We start from the raw sequence: 6444 nt of genomic DNA on the forward strand, positions 1-6444 counted from the left end.
ACGCGGGAGACGGATGGCCCTGTGACGCTGCTGGTGGCTGCAGGCCACGGGGCCCAGGGCGACATGTTCCAGCATCTGCCCTCCGGCCCCTCAGTGCCCCTTCAGTGCCGTTTAGCCCCACGCAGCCTCAGGGCACAGCCATGGGGCTCCCCCACCCCGTGGCATCTCCAAGTGATTACAGAGCCTAACACAGCCCCACGTGAGCAGGTGTTTCTTGGCTTCTGCCTAGACAGGGAGCTGACGGTGTCTCGTGGGGACCCTCCAGTCCTGGGTCTGTCTGCTCAGTGGAGGCGCTGGCTTGTCGGCAAAGAAGGTTGTTGCTGTATCAGTTTATTTCTTACAGCCTGTTGTGGTGTCAGGGGAGCTAATACCTTCACATCAACCTAACCAAGGACCCGTGACAGGTCCTGCCCAGGGGGCGGCCGCGGGGGAGCTGCTGAGCTGAGGCTGGGAAACGGCACGCAACTGGCGGATTCAAATTCAGGTTTCCGTGCTTTCCAGAGCGGCCCGTGCCCCACCCAGTCTGCCTTTCCACCACACTGGAGGAGGCGTCTCAAGTCCTGGCCCAGGGGCCTCTCAAGTCCTGGCTGCTGAGTGTGACAGGGTGGTGTCCTGGGAGTGCCTGGACATGGAGGCCTCAGCAGATGCCAAAGAAGGGCCCACAGCTGGGGAGGCGTCGTGGCGTGGAGGAAAGCGCTGAGCCACATGGACCTGCGTTCAAACCCTGCCACGTGGCAGGTGAACCCACAGTGGGAACTCCGGTTCCCTGGCACACCCACACCCTGCTCTCCCAGACAGCTCCCGTTCATCATCCAGGACCACCGAGCCCCGCGCAGACACCCTGCTCTCCGAAGGCGCTATGGCCGCGCTAAGGCCGTGAGCTTTCTAGCCTGAGTCCCGTCACACGCCCTTTGATCTGAGCTAGTTTTTGATGCGATACTTCACGGAAAAATGGAAGAGCACTGGTCACGTCTGTCTCCTACTGACCCCGAGACCCTGGTTTGCTCTGAAGCTGGAATCGCGAGGCCTCTCTGCCAGGCCCTGGCTGGAGGGTCTCTCGAGTCTCTTAGGAGACGCCAGAGGAGCGGCCGGCAGAACCCACTCAGAGTCTGCTGAGGCACAGGTGGAGGACGCCGGCGAGGGCCGTCGCAGTCTCAGGGAGCGTCCTGCCTGGATGGAGGAGCAGCTCTCCGGCTTCCTCCCTCCCTCACCTCCAGCGGCAGCCCCGGCACGGGCAGGGTGCCCCCAGGTCTGGAGGCCGCAAAGCCACCTCTCCTGGCAGGACCGCGGCCACAGCCGTGACACCAGTGTCTGGTTCTGATGAGGTCCACCGAATTCATGCCACCCACGGGCCAGATCCCCGGTGGTCAAAGCAAGTCACAAGACCCGGTGACTCACAGGAGCCAGGGGATTAGCGGTCTGTGCAGAGCCCCACCTATTCAGCAGTTCAGCTTTGCTTTAGTGCTTTCGAAAGAAGACAAAGCATGGCTTTCAATTTTTGGAAAAGCAGGATCACCCCAAACCACTGGGCCGGTGAAGCCGCCCGCAGCTCTCGAGAGGCCCCAGGTGCCAAGCGTCTGCACACAGTGGGAGTGGGAGCCTCGCAGGGCAGTTTGGCCGCTGCTCCCAGGGTCCTTCCCGGCTTCGCCTCAGTGAAAGCCAAACACACTCAAAGTGCAGAGAGAAGGACGAGAGAGAGGGAGGGCTGGGCGTGGGGCTCACGCCTGTCATCCCAGCACTTTGGGAGGCCGAGGCGGGTGGATCACCTGAGGTCGGGAGTTTGAGACCAGCCTGACCAACGTGGTGAAACCCCGTCTCTACTAAAAACACAAAACTAGCTGGACATGGTGGCGGGAGCCTGCGGCAGGAGAGTCGCTTGAACCCGGGAGGCGGAGGTTGCAGTGAGCCGAGATCGTGCCAGTGCACTCCAGCCTGGGCGACGAGCAAAACTCTGCCTCAAAAAAAAAAAAAAAAAGAAAGGCGGCAGTGCAGAGAGAAAACATCGTTCATTCTGTTTCCACAGGAAGCAGCGGTTGTATTTATTCAACTACACAAACAGCCAAGTTGCGAGTCGTCCTCCACGATGGCACAGCCAGCCATACAGCCCCACGCAAAGGCATGTGACAGCAGAGAGCAAATCCTAAGAACCTTCTGGAATCAGTCACTGGCACAAGAAAACAGAGTTCTGGAGACCACGGCCTCTCAGTCCAAAGCTTCTGACGGAGATCCACGGTACAGCCCCGCTTCCCCACAAATAGGCCGGAATTTGTGGTGCCCCCGGAGCCGGGCAGAGGAGACTGTGGGTGTGTTCAAGTGCACGCAGGCTCAGCCCAGCCTCGCATGGGGCCCGTGGCTGCACCTGTTCCTACGGCCTTCTCCAGGCACTGTCAAACATTCTGCCCACGGACTGCGCCCAGGAAGGTCAGTGCCCAGCTTCTGTCTACACCCTAAACCTTGTGGAGAAAGAAAAATCACACCACCAGACTCCCACGGTGCCTGAATATGCCCAGGCTCTCCATTTTACCAGAAGAGAGTGCCCCACACCCAGCCAAATTTCTTTTGTTTTCAGGCTTCTAAGAGAACTAACACTACCTTGAAAACAACAAACCAGGGAGGTGGGAGAGGAACACCAGAATGTGAAGAATACCTTTTTCTTGTATGTGCTTTTTATTTTTTTTTTTGAGGCAGAGTCTTGCTCTGTCGCCCAGGCTGGAGTGCAGCGCCGCGATCTTGGCTCACTACAACCTCCACCTCCCGGATTCAAGCGATTCCCCTGCCTCAGCCTCCCGAGCAGCTGGGACTACAGGTGCCACCACCACACCCAGCTACCTTTTTGTATTTTAGTAGAGACGGGGTTTCACCATGTTGGTCAGGATGGTCTCAGATTCCTGACCTCATGATCCACCCGCCCCGGCCTCCCAAAGTGCTGGGATTACAGGCGTGAGTCACCATGCCCGGCCTTTGTTATTTTTAAACAGTATGAAATTCAGAAGCAAACACATATACAAAAAAAAAAAAAACCCATTACATTTATTAAGAATAATCGTAGAGTCTCGTCCTGCTCTTCTACATCAAACGGCACCCACTGGTCTTGGTACACAGGAGCGGTGTGACGTCCTGAATTACAGAAATATCCACATCCAGCCATGTGCTGAGCAGACCAACGTAAAACGTTCAGCAGGTTTTCCAACGTCTCTCGGATATATTTAATCATCTGTGCAGAAGAACTCGAAATCCCAGAGCAGCTCCACTCCAGATCCAGGGCGGGAGGCCGCGTTTACGAGAATCTGCCTTTTGTGCGTGCCTGGCTGGGACCAGCCTCTGGGAAAGAGAAGCACCAAGACTTGAACGGGGCTGTGGGCTGACGGCTTTAGCAGCCACATAATCCCTCCTTTGATGTCCAGGGCCAGTCCCCCAGGCTAGGAGGAGGTGAATGAAAGAATCTCGCTGGGATCTTTCCTGCAAAGGAAACAGCAGTAACTGATTACCCAGTCGCCAAGAGGAATTCTCCTGAGCGCGCACCTCTGTGTGCCTTTGCTCTCCACTGTCAGGAGAGGACTTTAATCACAGGACAAGGAGGAGACCCAGGCCCATCTCACAGTCCCGGGACGGGTCACAGCGAGCCGTGTGCTGCTGGCCTGCTCACACGTGGCCGTTGACACCAGCAGGCTGTACTCAGGCTTCGCGTACACAATAGCTGCTAGGAGTCGTCCCCATTTCAGACCCGCACCCACTCTAACTGCTCTCAGAGTCTCAGCTCACCTTGCGGTGGGAGAGCTGGGCCCTGCCTCCCTCACACACGGGGGCAGACGCTCCCCTGCAGGCACGTGTCCCGCCTTCAGGCCTGGGAGCTCTTAACTTTCTGCCAGCAGGGTTTTCTGAGTCTACAAACCCCCATGCCGCAGGAGCACATACAGACGACTGGCACCGTGCTGCCGCCGGGCCAGGGAGGACGCGGCCTGTCTGCCGTGAGTGGGAGCCCCAGCTCTCCTGAGCCTCGGGCACTTACAGACACGAAGGCTTTTTGCTCAAGGGCTCGACTCCTGTTCCTGCTGAACTGAGCCAGTGTGTAAAATGAGAACTGATATCAGCTCAGTAGGCACCGGAGGGCGGGTCCAATCGACAGCCCGGAGAAGCAGCGCCTCAGCTGGGAGCTCCGTGGGCACCGTCCGCTGGCGCAGGAGATGCGGAGGCCTGGACTGTAAATACAAGAGAGAGTTCACCGCGCCCAGAACAGGAGCTCCTCCGAAAGCCCCACCCGCCCCGCTCACAGCATGAACCACCACGTGGTTTCACTCGACTGATGGGGACGCATTTGGTTTCAGTTTTCTGTAAGAATAATTTTCGCAACTTTCAATACATTTGACCTTTCAGACAGATGTCCGATTAGTGGATGTTTCTGTGGACAGACTTAAGGACTGAGTGCGCGGCTAGCATTCCCGGCAAGAGATAGTGCATCCTTCGGGCCAAGTGGTCTCTCATCCTCCAGGATCGCGCTCTGCACCCACGCTGACTGTGCAGCAGCGGCCCGCCCGTCAGCAACAGCCTCTGCCCCAGCGGCTCCAACTTAACTGTCCCCATCTCACCTTCTCTTCAGGTGCAGAACTTAGCCACTGTGAACAAAGCGGAAACCAATCACTGTTCACCAATCAGCTAAGCTCTGCACCTTGTTAGAGAGGTCATCGCTGGGCACAAATAAAGGGACGGTGACCGGTGAGCGTCCTCCTCAGCTGGTGGCTTCTTTGTTTCCAAAGAAGATGTACGAGACGCACCTGTCCTCCAATCGGCAGCGAGGGCGACCACTTCTGGAGCAGCAGCCAAGGTCGTGGTTGCGTGGTAATCCCTGGCAATGTGATTTTAATCTGAAGTCACAAATCAGCATGCCAGGAACCCAAGCAGCCAGAGCACCTGCGAGCAGCGCCGCCCCGTGCCCCCGTCTGCGCGCACCGGGCTTCCGCGGAAGGACGCCGGCGACACTGCCGCCTTCACGCCTGTTACACAGGCAAACAGGTGGAGTTTGTTTGCTGTTCGTTTAGTTGGCATCCTAGAGGTATAATTTTTTGAATCAAAGGGACTCGAGACGACCATAAAAATGCCAGTGCAGCTCTGGAACTGATGAAAACTGCAGGGACCAAGCACGTGACACACAGAATTGCTAAAGGCAGCTGTCCTTGCTGTTAGTTTACTGCCTCTAACCCTGGGGACGAGATCCCTTCTCTCCAGGCAGATTCTAGCTGCTCTGGGAAGCCTCTGGGGACTCTCAGGCCAGGAGTCCGCTTGCTGGAAGGGGCCCTGGGAGCAACCCCGGCCACTGTGCCTCACAGGAGCTGGCTGGGAGGGAGGCTGGCAACCCCGGGATTCATCTGGAGGGGTGGGGACAGGAACAAAGATGTCGGGGAGGGGGAAAGGGGAGACTCGTGACCAAGATGACTCCTTTGCCTGCTTGGGCCAAAAATCCCCATGAAGAGTGGCAAAGGGTGTGCCCCGCGGTGCTGCTCCTGACCGGCAGGAAGGGCGACAGGACTAGCTGGCCTTGTAGCTTCACACACTTTCACACAAACGCCACGAAGTAACAAAACGAAAGAGAAACGCTGCTTATACTGATTACTACAGGAGGCCGGCAGTGAGGTAAGTGCGCAGTCTGCGCCGCCGGCCCGTGCTGGAGGGGAGCCAGGTCATGTCTGCCGCAGGCGTTTCGCTACGCGACACTCAGTAGTTCGTCCCCCGTTTCCCTTTCCTGGCACACGTGGTTCCTGACTCTTCTGGAATATGATTATGCTTCGGAAAAACTTTTTATTTCTTTTCATTATTAGAGTTCTTTCAGATAAATAAGCTACTTAAACACATTACACAGAAATGGTTTTCATAAGCACAAAACATGAGAAGCAAACTCGATGTTCAAAGCTGAGCGAAGAATATCAACACCAAATATTCAATGTCCATGAAAAATTACAGAGAAGCTATAACATGAAAAATGCTTCAGATTTGATAAAGTTTTTTTTAAAGATACAAAATTAGACATCCCCTATTAATATAATATAAAACATTGAAGCAAAACGGAGCAGACACAGAAATGATAATGACTGTTAGAGAAAAAAAAATCCCACAGTTGTCCTGCAAAACTTGGTGTACCACTGCGAGGCTGCCTTAATAGTGTGGAAACCCATACTGAGCGGCACTGCTGGGAAGTAAATCTAACAGGTTAATTCCAGACACAATTAACAAGAAAGTGACTTAAATAATCCAGAACTCACTCCAATATAAGCCACGGTAGAAATTCCGCTCCAACACAACAAAGCAAAAAGTAGGACTTGCTCTCAAGACACAGGTCATGGAATGCATACGCCGCGTGTGGTGTGTGTGCTGCGTGTGCCGCGGCTGCTCTGTGTGGCGCATGCCTGTGTGTGCTGCGTGCGCTGTGTGTGGTGTGTGTGCTGCGTGTGC

The 6444-nt window shown here is 55.6% G+C and overlaps 1 protein-coding gene across 1 annotated transcript in view; it reads right to left on the bottom strand.

The window, feature by feature from the left end:
* Positions 1-3010: 3010 nt before the first annotated feature.
* The window catches only part of LOC105536617 (chromosome unknown open reading frame, human C9orf3), a 404528-nt gene continuing 401094 nt past the window's right edge, over positions 3011-6444 (bottom strand). The window contains exon 22 of the mRNA XM_011976020.1: positions 3011-3459. The gene's annotated coding sequence lies outside the window, so the exon portion shown is untranslated. The remainder of the gene's footprint in view (positions 3460-6444) is intronic.

The sequence above is a fragment of the Mandrillus leucophaeus genome, unplaced genomic scaffold (genome assembly GCF_000951045.1).
Source record: "Mandrillus leucophaeus isolate KB7577 unplaced genomic scaffold, Mleu.le_1.0 Scaffold161, whole genome shotgun sequence".
Classification (NCBI taxonomy): domain Eukaryota; kingdom Metazoa; phylum Chordata; class Mammalia; order Primates; family Cercopithecidae; genus Mandrillus; species Mandrillus leucophaeus.